The 21452-nt window shown below is 38.4% G+C and overlaps 1 protein-coding gene across 4 annotated transcripts in view; it reads left to right on the top strand.

The window, feature by feature from the left end:
* The first annotated feature begins 1399 nt into the window (after positions 1-1399).
* The window catches only part of FILIP1 (filamin A interacting protein 1), a 111326-nt gene continuing 91273 nt past the window's right edge, over positions 1400-21452 (top strand). For 2 of the 4 annotated variants that reach the window (XM_086744708.1, XM_086744706.1), the window contains exon 1: positions 1400-1811. The gene's annotated coding sequence lies outside the window, so the exon portion shown is untranslated. The remainder of the gene's footprint in view (positions 1812-21452) is intronic. The other 2 variants (XM_086744710.1, XM_086744709.1) reach the window with 2 other exon arrangements.

Here is a 21452-nt window from a genome sequence, read left to right as displayed (position 1 = left end):
CTTGACACAATACCTAATATTTACTTCATTTTCTCCTTATAAGGTCCTTGGGAATGAAAGTATTTTTTCATTGTTCCTTACTTGTTTAGAAAACAAGACAGATCAAGCAGAAGTCATTCCAGAGTCAGAGTTAGAGCACCAGGCTACAGCTAATCCTACAGCTGCTTCCCATAAGGGCTTGTACTCACTCCCTGGCATCTCATACAGTTGTTGCTGATTAGGTTCCTGCATGTTGAAATTGCCAAAAAGAGCACCATACCTTTTCACTACCCGTCCTACTGTTTTGCACAGTGAGCCAGAGTCATTGTTATGGTTTGCTTGAATCTCCTTGTTTTGCTCTAAAAGGCTGGGGTATCTCAATGTATAAATATCAACAAGCAACTTATTCAGCATCTTTCTACTTTATTCTTCCCTTTCTTCTTTCTTTCCTTCCTCTTTGTCTAACCCTTGATGAATATGGTGAATTGTCACTAGGGAAAAGCTTTCCAAAGGAGGCTCGTTCTGAATTTCACTCTGAAGCACAGCTCAAATGAGAACAGGGTTGTTGGGGGGAGTAATTTTTCTTGCCAGAGGTATTTACAGGGGCTGTTCTGCTATGAGGTAGTAGAACTTCACTCTGGAGTCTGATATCTGCAGCATCTTTGGAGAATCTTGATATGATGGTGGTTTGTGGGCTGAAAAGATGCCCGATGTTACTGCTGGTCTGTTGATTAGGAGGCTTATGGCTTAGAATTAGGAAGAGTAATTAGATCCAGAAGCAAGTGTGGATACATCAGAATGCGTACAGCCCTGGAGTGATGCGTTCCTAACACCCATATCAAAAAAAACCTGGGGTTTGTGTGGCTTTCCTTTTCTTCTTCAGTGAGAGTTAGAGACAGAGTAGGAATTACTGTAGGGAGCTCTTGCTCTGGGAAAAAAAAAGGTTGTCTTTGGAATAAGTATTATACTGAAAACTTTCCAGCCTAAGCCCTTCATTAATTTCTCCCTGTCATCTTAATATATTTAAACTCTGTAAAAAATTATGCTGCAAAAAGTTTTCCCCACGTGTGATTTTTCCTCAAGTGAAGTGCATACCTTTCAAATTATAAACTTCCTACTTGTCCTAGGAAAATCCTCACTGTGTAAATAATTGAACTCATCTGCTGTGAACACAAGTATTCTTTCTCTAGCAGTCTAAAATATATGCCTAAATACACATCTTGTACTTAGTGCTTTAAATAGTAATTACTCCCGTGAAGTCACTGGAAGCCCTTAAAAGGATTTGACAGTTTCCCCACAATCTTTCAGTGAATGTGGTAGCTGGGCTGTGCAGTGCTACATCCACTGATAATTCAGCAGCTGAGGAACTCAGCAAAGCCTGCTCCAAACTTCTCAGCTGTTGACAGGCTTGACTTGCTGAGAACACTGGTTAAATATAGCACAAGCGAGCTGAGCTCAACAAAGTCATTGCTGTAACACTGTGTGAAGAGACCAGAAGAGGGGAAATACAATCTGAGAACTAAACTGCCAAAGCCTAACACCACCTAGCAACAGTTGAAAAAACTTTTAAACAAAAGTCTGGGTGAGACACAGACAGAGTATACCTCCTACTTCTCCTGCCTGGGATTTCTGCGAGAAGCAGCTCCGGTCTTCTGTTCTCTTCCCCATTTCCTTCATTACTTCAGCTGCTGGTAGACCTAGAAAAGTGGGAAAAGTTTCTCTCTTTGTATTCTCCTGGGCTGGATCAGTCTGCTACAGTGGCAGTGCTGTGGGACAAGCTACTGGAATCTCACAGCGTAAAGGATAGATTCCTAGGTTCGTGTTGCTGACAGGTAAGACTGAGCTAACCACTTCAATGCATTCTTTTTAAAAGAAGTTATTTTCTTTTCTAGTGACTGTTGTCTCTTTCCTTCTATGAATAATCTTCTGCATGATTTGGAAATGTCAGCAGATGAAAGCTGGGATAAAAGTTTTAGGGTTTTTTTTTTTTATGCTTTCATCACAGAAAAACATTGCTTAAGTAACTTTTGTAGTTTTTAGAATGAGCATAATTAAGTAGTTAGTAGTAATATGAAATATAGATTTTTGACATGTATCTTGCATATCTGCTTACAGGCTGACAGAAGACAAACCAACATTTAAGAATAGAATACATATCATCCCTTACCAGTGATAGTCTGGCAGGTATTAAAAACAGTGACAGCCTGTGTGATAAGTAAGAGGAAATAGCTGTTCAGTAACTGAGTTACCTGAATACTTTGTGACCCAGCGCATTTGTACTTTTTGTTTCCTTACTAACTTTTAGCACAGAGGCACACCTGATGCCTTTCATACTATCTTTGTGACAACAACTCTTGGTTCTTCCTCTTGTACTTATTTACATAGAACAAATATGAATCTCTGCTCGATTGATTCTCTGTATAATGCAACCATCCTAAAGACTGACCTTATGTTTATGGTACCCAAGTGTGCTTGAGCTGGGTCATTGTTGTTAAAGTGTTTGTTTCTTTTAGCAAAATAAATGAGAAACCAGGTCTCAGATAGTTTACGCTGACAGCAGAATTGGAGGCTGTTTGTCTGTTGGAAACGCACATCCTATGGTCCCATAATGGTCATGTAATTTAAGGGAGGAATTGCTTAGTATGATTAGCTTTGTCTAAACTGACAAAAGCTGTTTGGGCAATTGAAGAATGAATCCCCCCCGCCCCCCATCTTTTAAAGCCATTTTCTCCAAACAAAAGAAATCTAGTATGTGTGAATTTTTAAAAGGCGTACTGATTATTAATTCATATGCAATATGAATTCAGTTATGAAGGCAACAATTTAAAGAATGCACTTAACCCCTGCTCACACATTCATGTAGAATTGTCTTAGATGAAAAATATTTGTCCTAAAAAAGGAATGGATTGAGTCTATGCTGACTGTCTGTGGTGTTTGACACTTAGTCTGTGGACTCTGGGACTGCCTCAGGAAGATGAGGAGGTCTTGCTTTAGCTAAATAATTCTAGTTTCATCCCTGCATACTATATAAATGACATCAATACCACATCTTAGCAGTGACATGCTTACTGATTGGATGGAATTAACATACTCTGAAGCAACTTTGACTTGGTGACTGAGAATGTAACTGCCTGTAAAACAATAAGATAAACTAAGTATTAGGACGGAGGAAAATCCTTAAAAGCAAAAGTAATGTATTTTACATTTTATTTCAAAGAAAGGGGCACACTACTTAAGCACTAAATAGGAATACTTTTTGAAGGCCGTGATTTAATGTGATAATCATTACTGTGGAATTACTACAGCACAATGGTATCCCAGATCTAAATCTCAAAAGGAAACTTTGGTATTACTTTTTAATATAAACATATCCTGAGAAAGTTATTTTTTCATAAGCTGTATAGTGAGAACTAAAACTTGAGACAATGTGATTTGTACGAGTTTTGTCATCTTGACATTAGAGTGAAAATTACTGTTTCTTATTTTGGCTAATTTAATTGGTAAATAATAAACTGAGGAGAAATGACAAATTTGACCTGAATATATAGGGATGACAAAATCTGGGAAAATGCTATGTAATTATTGACTGCTTTTTGGTTTTAGTTGTTGCTGAGCATAATGTGTGGTTTTCCAATTTTACTTTTCTTGCACAATTTACTTTTGGAAAAAATTTTAAATGCAAAAGGTAAATTTATTAACCTGGTAACTATCACATGAAGTGACTTCTGAACAATCTGATAGCAACTTCCAACTCTAACACACGAAGTTGTGGTTTAACATACATCTGTCTTCTTTTCCACTTTAAAATGGAGGAGGAGGCTATAATTACTCTTCTCAACAGGTGTCCACAAAGAGGCTCTGGGATTTTCCAATCAAATCTGTGGTATATGTAATGTGGCTATTCAACAGATGGTTTCATATTTGAAGAATAGCCAATTCTACTAATGACTGCAGTGAAACCAAGCGCAATTTTATATCACATCAAAAAGTAATTTAGGATTTGGCGATACACTCAATTGTAGAGATTTTATTGTAAGTCAAGTAGACATAGCATATCCATTTATTTTCACCATTATGTATTATTTTCGTTTTGTTTATATTCCCGTAACTGTGGAATAAATGGTGCCTTTCGTGGTGCTGAGGACTCTATATCCCTCCTAATCTGAATCCACTTCCAGACTCTGCCTGTGGCTCATTCTTTCACCTTAATTACAGCAAGATTATTATTTATGGCCTCTGTTAGCCAATCTAGCTGCAGTTAAAGTCATCGTCTTAACTGAGTGTTTTGTCATCACCTCAGTCATTCAATCTCTTTATAGAACATCTGGTTCTTTTTGACACCAAATTCAAAGACTTGAAATTCATCTTCAAAGCTCAGCACTGTTCTGTCCCTGCCTACATCCGCCGTGATTTTCCCATACTCCTCCTGCTCGTGTCTAGTAGACTACTAACCTTCAGCTCTGGTGTTAACTGGTCCTTCCTCTATGCTACTGGCTTCTCTAAGCTTGACATTGACTTAATGACATATGAGTTTTCTATAATGCCTCTCACTGTAGCACCTGACACTAATGTCATGGAAAGACTAAGTTTGTCTACTAAGAGCTATGTCGACCAAGGTAGGACTCCTGAAGATACAGTTGTGCTTCCTGGAAGCAACTTGTGGAGTTAGCATAAGTATACAGAGAAATCTCTGCTTTTATTGGTAAGCCCTGTTTTGCTTCTCTGGGTCACAATTTCCCCAGTGTAACCATTTCCCTACTAAAAACTTTTTACTGATACAGGTGTATCAGTAAAACTCCTGATACAGCATCTTTGTGTTGGCACAGATTCCACACGTGCTTAATTTAAGGCAATCTTATCTAACTCAGTTGATGTGCCCCCAGGCATAAATTAAGAATATGTCTCAGAGCTGTGCTGAGTCAAAGGCCAGGTTTATGCCACTGAATTCAGAGTGAGATTTCCTTTAAGTTTAATAAGATGAGACCTTAGTGTTCAATAATTAACAGATAAATTTCCAGTCCCCTCAAGAGAGCATTTAACAAAATGTATCATCTATAGTCCTGTCCAAATAATTTTTTTCCTAAGAGACATTCTACTTTTTCCTCTAATTTCCTGTTTCTTCCCTTCCTTTCTCAAGGTCTGTTGTTGCAGTTTGCCATACTATTTTAATATATAAACTGAATTTGGAGGCAGGGATTTTGTCCTTCTACATGTCTAAAATGCCATTTGGAGAAATAGAGCTGTAATATTTGTGAAGAAGCCAGATGAAACAACAAGACAAAGGAGAAGGAACTCCACTTTGTCTCTTCATGCTTCCTATTTCACCAAAAAATATTTAGTATTTAAAACCTAAGATAAGAACTGAAAGCTAGAAAGAGAAAATGGAGTATGTGATAAGATAGTGATAATATTTTGTATAGAAATGTTTAAATATTTCTTTAAAATAAGCACAAACACCTGCACTTTTCAGCTTCATCATCTTATTCTGATGCTTTTCATTTTTAGTCTTTTCATTTCTCTCAGTGTTTTCTACTGAAATTTTTTTCCTAATTTTGTACAGAATACTGGGAATTATTTGGGGAATATAGGCTATCTTGAGATTGGAGAATATTGGATAACTGAGGAAACAATTATTTCATAAAGAATTACAATTTCTTAACCTCTCTTTTTCTCATTTAGTAGCTCGTATTTGTACTAAGTTAGTGCTACTCAAAAAATAAAGCATTTATAACGCACTCCCTTAGTTATTCTTTGAGGTACTGGTGTCCAGAGGACAGGAACAATTGTGCCTAGTTCCGGTTCAGGAAAGACAGTGGGAGTCTCTAATCATGTTGAAGATTGTGTGATGCCTAATGTATTTGTGATAATTGTGCCTTTCTGGATACTTGATTAGATTTTTCCTTTTATTTCGGGTCTTTTCACCTACTCGTCCAGCTTTTGCACTTTCTGTATTACTTTTATTCTTGCCATCATAGCAAAATAAGTACTAGTATCAATGCAGACACAAAGTCTTCCTAAATTGGGACAGCTTTTTCTTTTTCTCTTTTTTTTTTTTTTTTAATTCAAGGTGGCTTTGCCCTATAATTCTCATTCTGCTTTGGCTGGACTAAATTTCTCAATCTTTTCCACAAGTAAAGCATTCAAGTGCTAGCTCTAAAGATGATATGTAAGATTACATAGATTGTTGTCTCCTCCAAAATGGTTTATACACTTTGCAAATACAGAGAAAGAGACAATTTCTACAATTAAAAACATATATCCTAAAAGCGCAATTGCACTTTATTTTGAAATAATTCTTCTGTAGATACACAGCTGTTAAAATACATGATTTATCCTGGACTGTTTAGTGAGTGTTCTGAGGCAATGAAGTGACACTGCTTTTTTTTTTTTTTTTACTCCCTAGTTAACAGAAAATTGCTATATGTGGTATTATAGCACTGAGAATAAAATTAATGATTCCAACATCCAGTTCCTTAATTTTGCAGCTCTATGAGAGCTGCAAAAGAGAAATGTCCATATGTGTGTGTACGTATGTGTGCCTTTTGTAAGGAAAGAAATGCTTTTTGGCATTACAGAATGCATTGCTGAAGGAGTGGGACAAACACATCCAAAGTACAGGGAAATAGGCTGGAGCTTGTACTTTTTCCCTTAAATGGGCAACTCCTCTAGTTGCTGTTAGCTGACACAAGCAAAGGGGTGTGTGAATCTGAAAGATTGCTGTACATTGTCCAAATGAGTTTTACTTCAAAGCTGATAAAATGGCAATTAAAATCTTAATTATCTATGATGTCATCAGACTCATTCAGATATAAACTAGTGGGGTTTCAGAACAAGAGCAGAAACCTCGATGAATTTGCAGTAAACGTTTTCAGTTTGATTTATGTACTTTAAGAGCTCTTTAATACAGTAAGGGTTGCTTTCTTTGCTTTTTCTTTTTGGGGAAATGGTGTCAAAGAGCATAATGTTTTGTGATTTATGCTGTTCAAAAGTTTGTTCAAGTGCATATGTAAAAGTAATATTTTGGAAGCTAAATCAATTTTCTAGCTGAAGTCCACAGTATGTAGAGGCTTGTAGTTCGGGTAGGGGGAGGTCTCTAACTAACTAGTGTATTATGGCTGTGGGTAGCCAGAGCTACAGCTTCACTAACAAACTTCTAAAAGAAATTGGGAAAAAGTGGATTCTATTGTAATAACAGAAAATGATTTTTTTTGGAAACTGATTTTAAGGCTGCTCCTATTAAAAACAAGTAATCGAAAACAAAAGCTCCTGTGTCCTTGGTAGAATAATTTTCATTAGTGTTTATCAGACTGCTTGCATTTTTCAGAAAACATAAAGCAAATGAACGCAACAGAAAGGACGAGACTGCTAACATCGGTGTAATCGAATTGCTGCCAACTTGCCTTGTTTATCTAAGAGATCTCTGTGAAAATAAGGTCTTTCCCACACATGCATGAGTCATAGGATGTACTGGGGCTAAGCAGACTTGCCTCAGCTTTCTTATGCGCGCATATCTAAACTAACCTGTTTTAGTGCCTGTTCCTGTGACTAAATGAGATCTAGCTTGACAACAGGAAGGGAGAAGTGGTGATGAGTTCATGGTGCTATTTCAGTGCAATAACCTGAATGCTAAGGAAACGATGCAATTTCCATTTATTGGGAAAACTGCAGTTACTGTGACAACAAATATACACTAGAGAAAAACATACACAATTTATCTTCAAGTTCAAATTTGTGAACGTAGTAGATAGCATGTTCATAAAACCTCACACTATCTAGTTATGTGACTCAAAGAACATTCTTTCTTTTAAAATATAAAATCCAGATTGCTGAAAAAATATTCCTTAAAAGCCATAAGCAAGGACATAAAGGAAAGGGTGGCAAAGCGCGTGTGGTTAAGCATGACTGGTTCGGTGTTGGGCTGACTAAAATGTTTAAAAACCTAGGCATATATTTCTCATACTAAAGCTATTCAATTCCTGTGTCTGTCATTCATGCTTACCGCCCGAATCTCACTTGTCCCACCATCTGTAATCACAAAACCTTTTGGATCTAACTTTTAAGGTAAAGGTTACAGTAGTTCTTCTATAGTGTCTTATTTCTCCTCCTTTTATTCTCCTACAAGGACTTCTGTAATAAAAAGAAACATGAATTATATTCCAGTAGATAAGGATTTAAGTTCCTCAATCTGATAAAATTCTTTAGAGAAAAGTAAACATTCCGATTCTTTACTCTGGGCAGGAGTCAGAAGGAAGGGAACGATGCCATGCTAAATGTCCTTAAGCATGTCAAACATAGTGCAGAACAAGATGTCCCTGCTGCACGGAGGGACACACATGGCAACGGAGGTCCTGTGTGCCAGAGGAACTATGTGTTACAGGGCAGCTGGCTATGGGAACCACTGTCTCTGAGGGGCAGGAGCCAGAAGCTAGCATCCAAGTCACAAAAGGCATCACATTGCAAATAGTAAAAGGCAGGGTTACAGTATCATGTCCTCTGAATGAGAGGTGCCACTTATGGAGTTACAGAACCAGAATTTAGATGAAAGGAACCAACAGAAGTTGTCCAGTCTCACTCAAAGCGGGACTGACTCCAAGGTCTCATCAGGTCGCTTGGGGCATTGATTATTTTTAGTTATCTTGAGTATTTTCAATTTGGAATTAATCTAGGCTCTCACATCTTATTTGGATCACAAAGTTTTGAACGTGGCTAGCTGAGGAATATTCTACCAGTGATGATAATCAGTGTATTGAAATCCATACACTGAATAAAAGATGTCTGGAGAGGCGGTTGATAGTAACATTATCACAGGCCTTTGGCACTTTCAGAATTGCAAAATAAGGAATATCTGTAGGGGTTTTTTGTTCAATTTTTATTATGTTTGATGGGTTATATCCTAAAGGAAGCATAATAAGAACAAAAAAAACTTGTATGTAATTTTCTATCCTAGTTAACTCCAGCTTTCAGAATGCACGCTCTCCTCCTCCTCCCTGACACATTCTGTTTGAAAGCCAAACATTTAGATTTAGGATACCATTAAGATGCCATCTCTCTGCAAAAGAATTCTGAAAAAAAAAGGTTAAGAAAACTCTATCTTTATATTTCCAGGTAGTTCAATAAGCTGAAAGTCTAGGATTGAGGTTGTCAGTAGTAAGCAAATAAGGAAGGAAAAAAAGAGATGCTGCTTTTGAGGAAGGAAACTCTGGAGACTGCTTCCACTGCTGAGTTCACTTTTCTTACTGAACATCTCTTTCCAATTGTATCCTAATCAGGAACAGACCATGATGCATATGTGGCAAACAGGATTCCTAGATGGAGTTCTGGTTAACCTGAGACCAGCTTAGGCTCTTTTGGTTTAGAAAAGCCCTTGGTTGTGGAAGCATCTAAATTTACCTGGTGGCTATTACTGTAGCATGAAGCAAGGACAAAGTAGTGGTCTTGTGGCACTCAAAGGGATGTACCAGGCAGTCTTTCCATATAGGATTTCTAATACCTATTAAGAATAACCACTGAAGACAGGTATTCTTCTTCTCTTCAAATGAATCCACGAGTACTGTTCCTAAAACTGTGACTAAAACTTTGCCATCATCAGTAGAGATGAGTGGAAAAAGGCTAGGGAATTCCCACAGCTGGTGGAGTACACAGGTCTCAGATCCCATTGTACTTGTCTAAAGCAAACTCAGAACTTGCTGTAGAGAGGAACTTGAGGAGCTAACATCATTTGCACACATGCACAGCTCATACAAATTACCCTTGCAGCTTTTTTAGTAAAAAAAAAAGCTGCCATATGCTCCAGTGTGGGTTAAATTAGTGAGAAGGTTAGTGAGATTCAGGAAGAAGGGATCATGCTTTGAAACATGCCAGAACGAGCTAGGACAGACAAGAAGTGCTTCAGCAGGATGCTGTAAGGCTTAGTGTTTTAAAGCTAGGAACCTCTAAATCATGAGTTAACCAGATAGAGCATCTTTAACTACCCTGCCTTGAATCCATGTGGACAGTAGTTTTAAAAGTAGCTTATGAGTTTGAGGAAAAAAATAACTAAACTGATTTTCCCTCTTTCAGAGGACACATTCTTAAACCTCAAATGATTTTGAAGCAGCTTTTTATTAGAAAGATGGAGGTGGTACAATATAAGTACCTTCGATACAGAATTTGATCTATTTGTAAATGGAAATACACAGCAGGGTTGCTGTGGTAATTGGGGGCTCAGGAGGACCTGTTCAGAGCCCTCTCTGTGAGAGTGACACAGCTGCCTGGCTCCGAGAAAACCAATTCCCAGCAGTGATCCTAGTTTCTAGCCCCTGTTCAGTATCACTACCAGCCACAAAACCTCTGTCACCACAGGTCTCTGAAAACTAATGAAGTGCTAGAAAAACATGTTATTTAGCTATAGACAGTACTTGATATTACCTATAGACAGTGTAATGAGTTTTGCCTTAGCTTAGATAGAAGGGAAACACAGAAAAATATCAGAAATAAACTGAATAATCTATGTAAGTGTTCAGTGAATACCCTGGATATAACAGTTTGTAATAGTTTGTTAAGGAATAAGTAGAGCAGGAACAATTCTACAGGCTACTGCTGTCAGTTTAAGAAATCCCTCCAAGACAGCAGCGAGTATCTAAAAATGAGGCAAGCATAACTGCACACAAGGAGGGTTAATTCAGATACCTCCAGCATTAGCTGTATAAATGAAGACTAAATCACACTGCAGGGAATAGGCTGCAAGAATGAGAGGACATCTGATTGCTTATTAATCAGGAACACTTTGCTAAATTCAGGTTCCCTTTCCAAAATATTCATGCCATGTTTGAATTTTGTTGTTTATCCTTTTCAAATAATGTTACCTTAAAATGTGAGGTGCTAGGTGTTATAGCAAGGGAGAAGGTAGCTGGTTAAATGGGTGGCTTTAACATCAGTGACTCCTTGTATGACTCTCAGCAAGTTATTTACTTCTACACTTTCAGTGACACCTGGGCTGTTACAAGAATAAATATAGTAGTGACTTTGACACTCTGAGATGTTAAAGTATTGAACATCATGTCAACAGCTTTGAATAAGGAGACTTAAATAGCCCTCCTTGGAAACCAGATTCTACTGGGAGAAGTAGGAATAGAAGTTGAATTAGTCTGAATGACAAGAATATGTATTTTTAGAGGAGCTCCCCAGAGACAAGCATAGCTGTGCCCTGAGTTGTGGGTAGCAAGACATCAGCCATACTGGTAAAGTATAGCAGAAAAAGGAAAGAGGAGGACTGGGGGTATGACCGTGAAGCTGCAAGAACAAAACCATGCTAAAATAGAAATCAAACTTGTGTCAATGCTAAGATGTTTCAGGAAAAATAAAACCATCCCCTCATGTTCAGTTTTACCAGAAGTAATTAATAGGGTAAAGAAGGTGCTGTCAGCTCCTGGGCTTGTTGTTATTTTGGCAGTGCTCAGGACAAGCTGCCTTGTACAAGAAGAGGCTACTGACGAAAAAACCCAGCTTGGAGGAAAAAGGACCTTTGAGTAAAGGGATGGGCAGGTGGCAACTGCCCAAATTAGCTGGTGGTGAGGTGGCCTCAGAGCTGCTGTGGGGCTGGGGGGAGGCCACACAAACCCCACATACTGGCTGCGGGAAGAGAGAGTGCCTGGAAAACAGAAGTGACCTGCAGTGCTGCCTGTCTCCTGCAGGTTCAGCAAATAACCAGGGTCTCCAGCCCTGCCTGCTTTGTAAAGCAATGGAATGGTGGCAGTTCAGGTGACTCTCATGGCAACAGAGATTTTTGATGAGGACTGACCCTAGGGATTAGGTTGCCTTTACATGACTCTCAGCTTTAGTTAAAAACAGAGAAAAATAGAAAAAAAAAAAACCAAAAAAAACCAGTCCTAATGGCCTCGAGAGAGTTGAAGTCATAGAATCATAGAATCTTTAAGGTTGGAAAAGACCTCTAAGATTATCAAGTCCAGCCATCAACCTAACACCAGCATGTCCACTAAACCATGTTCTGAAGTGCAACGTCTACGTGTTTTTTGAATGCCTCCAGGGATGGTGACTCCATCTCTGAGTGGCCTCACCACTCTTTCAGTAAATAAATTTTTCCTAATATCCAACCTAAACCTCTCCTGCTGCAACTTTAGGCCATTTCCTCTCGTCCTATCACTAGTTAATGTCTATGAGCTCTAGATGATCTGATGCCATAAGATATACTTTAAAATCTCCTGAAGCACAACTTTGGAAGATTGTCTCAAGATGTTGAATGAGTGCAATTGGCAATACCAGTAGATAGAAGGGACAGTGAATCCGAGAGCAGGGCAGAGCCCTATGCTCACATATGTGCCACAGCACAGAAGAGGCAGGGCAAGCTGCCGACACACTGCCAAAGGTAGTGCCGATCTACCATACCATGCCTTGCTGCGGGGTAACTAGCCTGAAGCTAGTCCAGATGAAAGCAAGAGGTCTGGAAATTATTTCTTAGTTTCCTTGAGAGCCTTCTCAGAGAGGGAAAGAATAGGGTAATGAATAACCTTTCCTTGGATTTCATGAGAGGGATGTCAAGTCTTTATTGTGAGAGCTTCCCTTGATAAAAGATGAGAAATCTGGAAGTCCAAGCAGCCACCCGTGTACCTGGCTGTACCAGCACAGACTGTGTAGCGAGAAAACCGCTCTGCATGTCCTCATCTGCAGTGAAGACTGTACTGCTCCCTTGGGCACGATGCAGGGAAGGGTTGTGGGAAGATAAGGAAAATGCACCTACCAAAAAAGGGTAGGGGAAGAGTGAATAATTAAAGTCTCCTGAGGTGGTTATATTAAGCTGCAAGAAAGGGGACTGGAAATGGAAAGAAAGCAGTGCACCCTTTTACATGATCCCAACTAGCTTTAGGAAACCAGTTATTTTCATCAAAAAATAGAGGCCCATAGTAACAAGATTTTGAACGCTTCAGAAAGGCCAGGGAGTTGCATATGTACCATAGTATTGTACTGAAACACAGCAGCATTTCAGCAAAGGATTTAGCATTGTGGAGAGGGGAGCTTCTCCCCATGTGTACAATGGTAGCACCCATACTCTTACAAAAATGTAATACCATTCTTTAAAGTCTCACAGTAAATTGTAGCATATCAGGGTTTTTATTTTTTTCTTTTCCTTTAATGTTTTTGTTTTGTTCCTCTTTTGTGTGGGTTTTTTTTTTTTTTTTTTCTTTTTATAGTGAAAGAACAAAGTTATATCCTCAGGGTTTTGGATCTACTGTCTCAAGGCTGAACCTAATATCTCGTAAGCTCCTCTGGACAGCCTACTTCATTCTTGTTTTCCTGGTGTAAAAACAAGAGACTCTGAGGAACAAACAGCTAGTAACTTCATTTCAGGGTGGTCATTTGGTTGCTTCTTGAATCGGGCAGCTTGAGATGCTTAGAAACAACTCAGTGTATCTCCCCCAGAGGATACATATACATCACATCTCTGATGTGTCTAAGCTCCCTTGGCCTCTGTCCAGGAACATCCAGATTTCCTGACTCATGGCAATGTACGCTGTCTGGTTGTACTTCATTAGCAGGAGCTCAAAAATCAGAACAGTATTCTGCTGTTGCATAAGTTTTTCCAAGCAGTAAACAATAACAGCCCATCACAGGCTTTATAACATTTATCTTGGAATTCAAGATCCAGAAGAGACTACTACTTATTATTTTCTTTAGTGGCAACTCAAAAAGACTGTAATGTTATTCTTTAATAAATATTTTCAGAGTGGCTGAGTATCTTATTAATTAAGTGTTCTGAAAAGGAAGAATAAATGCTACAGAAGCTATAATAAGCCAATAATTTTTCTTCCAGCTGAGAAACATAGTTATGATTTTTTTTTATTGTCATATAAATTTTATTGTTATATCAGCACGTATATACTAAAATGATGAGGGTAAATTTAGAGTTACAGAGGCTGAAAATAGCTAGTAGGAAAAATTATATTTTGTAGGAGTAGTAACAAACCTTTGAGTAAGTCCTATTCTAGATAGCTCTTTACTTGCATCTCAAGCATTTGTTTAAAACATTTTAAAAGCAGTAGCATTATCAACTGACTCAAAGCAGGTTTGAAAATAAACAGTCCATGACTATTAATGGGGTTCATTAAAAGAAAACTCTGTCTGACTCTCAAATCTATTTTGGAGCGGCGATTGCTCCACTCCCCTGCTTGTGGCATGATGCAGCTGCTCTTTCTTTAATATTTTTGCTGACAGCTACAGCTGACAGATAACATTTCAGTTCACCCCAACATCAACCCTGTCTCAAGGCTCCCTTACTTAGTCTGAAAATGCTTCCTTCCTCCTGGCTTTTTACCTGCATCCCAGTGCAACTCTGTAACTATGCAATTATTCACACAGCTCACTCCTAAGGGAGCAGGAGAAATAGGGCTGTAGTCAGGTCATGTGCCGGGGAAACACTTCAGCAATCCCACAGTTGCTAATGGCACAGCAACAGCTCCTCTTCTTTCCCTTACTTCATCTCCCCTCTCACAAATAATATTGCCTATATAGCTATGCAATATGTCCATTGATTAATTTTTAGCATTACATTATTTGTCACCTTATATCTTAGTTATTGTAGTTTTAGTTATATTTGTTATCATAGTCAATATAAAAAGTATTTTATCCATTTTAATGTGTAATCCCCTAGCAAACAGGCTTTGATTTCTTGCTCATAAAAGTTTTCATGTAATAATCACTCAGTGATACTGTAGTGATTCACCCACAAAAGGAACTTTTCACAAATGCAGCACTATTTTCCTCTCAGGCAGAAAACAAGAACAATTACACTTTTTACAGTGCTCCCAGTTCTGCCCCTGAACCTCTGAAGCTGTAAGAGAGGAGAAGAAGGTGGAGGATAGGTTTTGGGAGTAGCCAGCATGTAAGAGAGAGACCCAAAGAGAAAAGTGGGAAGGAGGCATTGCTCACTTAGTCCTTCAAAGGAATTCTCAGGAAAATTAATTATGATTAAGACCGTGCATATATGTATAGTTTTTTGATTGATGGGTGAATCTAAAAAATAAAAACAAATAAATGCTTTGCTATATTTTTTTCAGGATTTGCAGTGAGGCACATTGGTTTTTGTTTGGATTAAATATTTCATCAGACTGCATAATAGTATTTTTATTATGTGGTTCTTCTAGCAAAATTTAAAGAACAGGAAAACAAGTGAGAGTTTGGGACCATGAAAAAAAAACAAAACACCCCATAAAGGAAAAGCTTAGAATACTTTATTGCTGCAATATAGGGATTAGTCTTCCACCTCCCAGGAAAACACTTTAAATACAAAGTATTCTGAGATGACTGCTTCACTCTTTGTAAAAAAAAAAAAAAAAAAAAAAAGTCTACTTTGTATGAAATACTTAAATATTCACTGGAGCAAGAGCTGACACTTGGGAAGACCTGAAGCTACATGCAAAGTCATAGAGTTATGACCCAAAATTCGCTCACTTGTATTCAAATACCCATTTTGAATCATGCAGACCATTTGAACAAGTTTATTTCTCAATAGTAAGAACTTAAAACACTACTGGGCTTTGACAAGCAATTGGAACATGTAGAAAAAGAGGGCAAAGAAACCATTTTCTCATAATTTTTCTACTTTACTCTTACAATTCCTCTGACTTCTTGTGATGTTAGTGTGGGGAAAAAAAAGATTGAGAATAGCAAAAGGAACTGTTTCTGCAGTTCATACATTCCATTTTCATTTTTTATTTCTCTGAAACTTTATACAGAATTTGACTCAAATCTGCTTCAGTGTACTCAAACCCATGCTTTTAGGCAGCATTAATTGTTTACTAGAAGAAATTGCCCAGTATAATTTCAGCTGCAGGCTCTAATCAGGCTGTTCTCCTTCCAGTTTCCCTGTGGTATGAATCCTCAAGGGGCAAAGTCTTGGCAGCAGGACGGATGCGTAGCTGTAACACCGGGGGCTAAATGAGAAAAGTGCATCCTTGAGGTAGTGTACAGGTGCCCCAGCTGTTCTCTAGGCCATGGGAACTGATTTAGTGCTGGAGAATTTTGGTATTAACGTCATATTCCCATTTCTTTCCATAAAGAGAACCTAAGCAAGCACAAAGCCATAATTGAAAAAAAAAATCCACCAGTACAAATAAATAATATGGTGTCACTATACTATTAAAAAAGCAATGAACCGAAGATGCAGAGTTTTCTGTGCATCCAGTGATGATACTAGATTATGTAGCCTTTGACAGTGTAAGAAATACCTAGTGTAGGTACTGTTGATTTTAGTTTTATTTTGTATTCTTTGGTACAACTCTCCTTCCACAGGCTTCTCAAGGATGGCAAAAACTTTACAATTCTGTCATGCAATTCAGTGAAATCATCTGGATTCTAACTCTGAGGAGTAGCATTTGTTTCTTTATGTAAACAAGCCTGCCTTAAACAGCGTACATTAAAATTCCATTGTAGTTAGTAGGTCAAAATTCCCAAGGACATCACAGAAAAGTCTGGCAGAGTGTCAGGTAGGTGCATTTTAAAAATGCTGTCATAGAGCATTGCAGGCAGGAAAACATAAATTGCAGACATCATGTTATTTTTATATATTTTCAGAGTGCTGCCAAATTAGGCCATTTGCGGATCAAATGAAGGAAAAAACTTAGCAAGTTTGGCTGAAACTATTATAAGGAATATTTAGAAATTTCTTAGGGCATCTTTGAGAATGCACTGTGTACATCCACTCACCAATCATAACCATTTCCTTTTTTTTCATGTAGCGTCTAAGAAACTGTGAAATCCACTGAGAATAAGATAGTAAAAGTCAGCACAGACATTACTTCTGATGTTTCAGTTACAAACAAAAATATATGAACTTATTTAATGAAATCTCTGGTTTTATTTTTAGCATCTTTAAAAATGCTTCTTTTTGAACATAGACAGCAGGAAGGCAAGAAATGAGTTTGTTGATAAGCAGTCTTATCAACATAGGTACATTCTGAGTCTCATCTGTTTAATTCTAAAAGGAGAACAGTTGATCTAAGTCAATTGCTTAATTTCCTTTCTCTTAAATTTTCTTTGTGAGTTCTTCCTTAAAGTCATGAGAAAACTGGGAAAAAATCAAGATGTTCCATCCAGATACTTTTGTGGGGCTAACAGATTTCTCTGATCCAGAAAATAATCTGAAACTCTGTTAATAGAGGCATTTGAAGGCTTTCTGTTAGTCTCAAGTTTTGGCATCGTGTTAGCAAAATCAATTGGGAATCAATGGCTAATTAACTGGGAATTAGCAATAGATAAAAATGGAAAGTATAAACCTAAGCAGATATTAAATGCTGTAGTAAAAGTCAGGTATGCCAGTTAACTCACAGATGCAATGTTAAGCTGGGACATAGAGAAGACATACTACAGAACAAGCTGATAACACAACCCCTATCTAAGTTTGCCTGACATTTTCCTTTTAAAAATCTAGTCTTGTGTGAAGCCCAGTTCTTTACAGCTTTGCCAAACTTCAGTTGTTCAGACTGGATGTCTGGCTAAGTCTGAATTGTTTTTGGAAGTTTCAACTAGAATGCTTCAAGCATTTCCAAGAATGAGATGAGAGAAAATTGTTGTTTCCCCATGTGAAAACAATCCCATAACCATTTCGCTGAAGAGCTTTCATGTCTCCATGTTTCAGAGTGATCTACTGAAATTCATCTGGGGAACTACTCTGTGGCGGCAAACTGACTTTTGACATCCCTGTGAAAATTATGCCAGGCTAAGAGCCACTGAAAAATGTATTTCACCGAGGATAGCTGGTAGAGATTTGCAGCTAACTTCTCAGAATAGCCCTCATATGCTGATGCTGTCCCAGCTCCTCACAGCTCACCTATTGCAGTGGCTTATGCAAATACAATTTCCAGAGAGCACCTCTGTCTCAGAGTTACAGGGCTAAGCAATACTCTTCCCACAGTTACTTCTTCATTAGATGTTACAGCACTACAGTGCAAAAACTGAGGTGAAGGATCTTGTTTCTTCTGTTTCCAGTACTTCCTCAGCTCAGCCTGTGCCATGGTGGGAAAAAATGTGGGGACAGCATGATTGCCCGTGCTGCTAGGGAAGGCCACTGGGAAGGAATAGCACTGTGACAAGCCCTTGTATGAAACTTTTGTACCTGTCACTCAGGATCTCTTTGCCAGTGACAGGTATTGTCCATCCCCTTTACTGTGGGATGGGAACACTGTCTTTGGGAAGACAGAGGATAATCAGCAATCTCACTGACACTTCGCCAGTGTAAACGTGCTTTTATTAGTAGTTTGTCTGCATCTTCAGTTGACTCATTTGGAATCAAAATTATGTTGGTTCATGTCTCTCTGGGGTCTGAGCTTTGTGTTGTTGCTCTGTTTGGCATTCACCATTGCCTGCCAGGCTGAGCTGGACTACTCTCTGGGTCCCAGTGTCCACCTCGTTTGACCTTCCAGCTGTGAGCTTTGGAAATTATCATCTCCGATCGCTCTATAACAGCTGCAACAGCACAGAGTCCAACATCACCCATCACATGGCACCACACTTCCCCTTCAAAGCTGTCTTCTTAGTTCCTCACTTTGGATTTGGGGACAGGGCAGGCTCCTGAGACAATTTGCTCAACCTGTTTTACTTTTGTAGAAACATCTAGGGCAGCTGCTATTCCCGTGTTTTTACCATGCTCACTGTTCCTCTTTTCTCTGCTGCACTCCCCCTCAGGAGTTCATTCCATCTGACTGTGCCATCTGTCTGAGTGCTCCTCATTTGCTTGCCCTCCTCTCAAAATTCAGGGCTTTGCAGTTCTGCTGCGGTTTTGTATAGCAACAGTACACGTTTCCACTTCTCATAGTTTTATCCTTGTTTCAAAGCAATGTGGTAACGGCCATACAGAAACTGTTAAGAATTTATGGATGACACTCTGGCTATGTCTGTTTTCTGGAAATTAAACAATACCAATTGTGATTGTCTGACCCTCAGTCCAGATGTCACTGGCTGGCCATACCTCCATTATTAAACTTCCTTAGCCTTCAAAACAGGTTGGCTCTGTCCAGGCTGCTAACCCCTGGCTAGGCTGACCCCCAGCCAGGGCCAATTCCTGAACCATTCTAGGAAGACCACTGGTTAGTCTGTGCCAAAATTTTGATCAAGCCCTGGCACTGTTTAATCCTCTAGTTTAAACATAATCCTCATATCATACTCGTCTGAACGCATCAGATGCCTGGGATCATCCGAACAATCACATAAAACCCTTTCTGCATTGTAAAGATATATTTAATTATTATTGAATCAGACTTCTCTATGATTACAGATAGAATGACTGCTTTCCAAGAATATTTTGAACTTCCAACGCTGGAAAATTCTAGCACTGGAAAAAAAAATTGTGACACGTTTAAACTGATTTCTTTTTAGTTGGTTCCTTAGGTATTGTTTTAGTATCTCCTCTGAATGCACCTTTGTTTGTTTTCTACTCTTGTGCGTCAAATGTCTATTTTCTTGTTCTCATTTCATTAGATGAGTAAAAAAAAAACCAAAAAAAACCCCAGACAATTTTAATAAAGCTCGGGGACCAATGTTTCCACCTGAACTATTGTAATTAATGAGCATAGCAGATGATACTCTGGTCAGATGAGTCAAAGCAGATAACACTTCATTGGGTCTTCTAAGTTCCTCACGGGCAAACAGTGCTTAGAGCTACAGGCACAATTATGCACTGGATTTCACAGGACTATCTCCTTTTCAAAAGGAAACATGTGAGCAAGATAAAAAAATGCCAGCAAAGAAGTTTATTTTAACCATATGTGGTTTTGGATCACTGTCATTTATTGAACAGCAGTTCAATGAGTAACATAAAAAACTCATTCAGGCAATTATAAGCTCTGTCAGAGAAGAGAATAATAAGAATTTCTCAATGCATCAATATCTAAACTTTAACTAACCAGAAACTCAAATAACCAGTTTGACCCTTGGGCTTCAGCAGAATGGAGCGCACAACTTTTACATAGTGGCAACATCAGCCCATGTGCAGCTTTCTACACTGTTCCGTGAGGAAGTAGAGCAGTGGGGTTTGCAGCAGCTTGTAAGGATTTGATGCCAGCTGAATCCCTTGTCCCTCCTCTCCTGTGAAAGGACAGTGACGATGCTTTAGATCTCCAGGAGTTGTTCCTCCTGTTAGTGAAGCAGAACCTCAGAGGCAAATTCATCCTGAAGTGATAGCATGAAGTAAAAAAGACCACCCCTTTTATTGCATAACTTTCCAATGGCCCATGTACAATACATGTTTTGTTAAAATTAGAAATGAATATCACAGTTTTAAAGCAAACCAAAAGGACTTTGATCTGCCAACATCCCTGTTCAAATCCTTCTCCAAGAGCTGATGAAATCATCTGACATAAAGCAGAGCAGAGGCTGCATTCTTTACAGACCTTTGAGTGATGCATATTTTACCAACTCATCCATGAGAAAGGGATTCTTGAACAAAATGTCTAAGTGAAAGAAGAGATCATTTTAAAAATATGCTTATGTGGAATTTGGGTTGTGACATGCACCATGAACCTTGCTAATGATTTCAGATATCAAACTATTCTGCAATTAAGAAGCAATTCAGTACACTTTTAAATTCTAGCTCTGAAAATGTAATTTATGTTTCCAGTACTTTTATCTTAAATAGTCTTTCTGGCTTAACAAAAATTTAGATACAGATGGCTTAAAAACTTGCAGCTCCAGCACTAATTCAGCTGAAAAGTTTCTGAGGAATAAGTGTTAAATCAATAAACATAAATCTCTAAATACATGCAAGATTAAGATCCTTGCTGTTCAAGATATTCACCTTTAATGTTAGGTGCTTGAGGCGTTACTGAAAGCTTAAAAATATTACTGAAAAGAGTGGTGTGACATCTTAGCCATGGCATGCAGCTCATTCACATGCCCAGTGACAAACAGCACGCTCTGCCCTGCTTTCTGTCCATGGGAAGAGTTGATTTTGGATTTAATTTAAGGGTGAGGCAAGTGCTTTTGAGATAACATTTTGCAGTTCCCTGCTGCTCTGCTCTTATTTGCAGGCCTGTTAAACACTCTTTTGCAAGAACAGCTTTCTCATTTGAACTGCTCAGTAATGACAACAAATTTTTGTGGTCTGAGACTAACATAAGCCAGTTCCAGAGCACCTGCCGGGAGATATTATGATTTTTGTGTATTTCAGCTGAGGATACAGTTAGCTTGTGTTGTTGCAGGGTATGAATGACAGTTTTTCTTCTTAAAATAGAAGTCTTTTCATTCAGACAATAAAGGAAACCTAACATTTATATGCAAAACAATTTGATAAAAGCATCCTTGGTGAGATAACAATATGTTTTTCATGTCAGAACTACAGTGAGATAAAGAAGCCTGGTTTCAAGGGCCCCAGCCAAGCCATAGTAATTTAAAATAGCTGAGCATCAAGTTCTTCAGTTTTAGCTACATGTCCTGTCATAAGCAATCTGATGAAAAGAGAGAAGTTTACTGAATTAGTAGTAAGCCAC

This window comes from Chlamydotis macqueenii, chromosome 3 (assembly GCF_036417535.1).
Source record: "Chlamydotis macqueenii isolate bChlMac1 chromosome 3, bChlMac1.mat, whole genome shotgun sequence".
NCBI lineage: Eukaryota > Metazoa > Chordata > Aves > Otidiformes > Otididae > Chlamydotis > Chlamydotis macqueenii.
The sequence above is the reverse complement of the archived record's forward strand: the minus strand, read 5'-3'. Positions and strand labels throughout refer to the sequence as shown.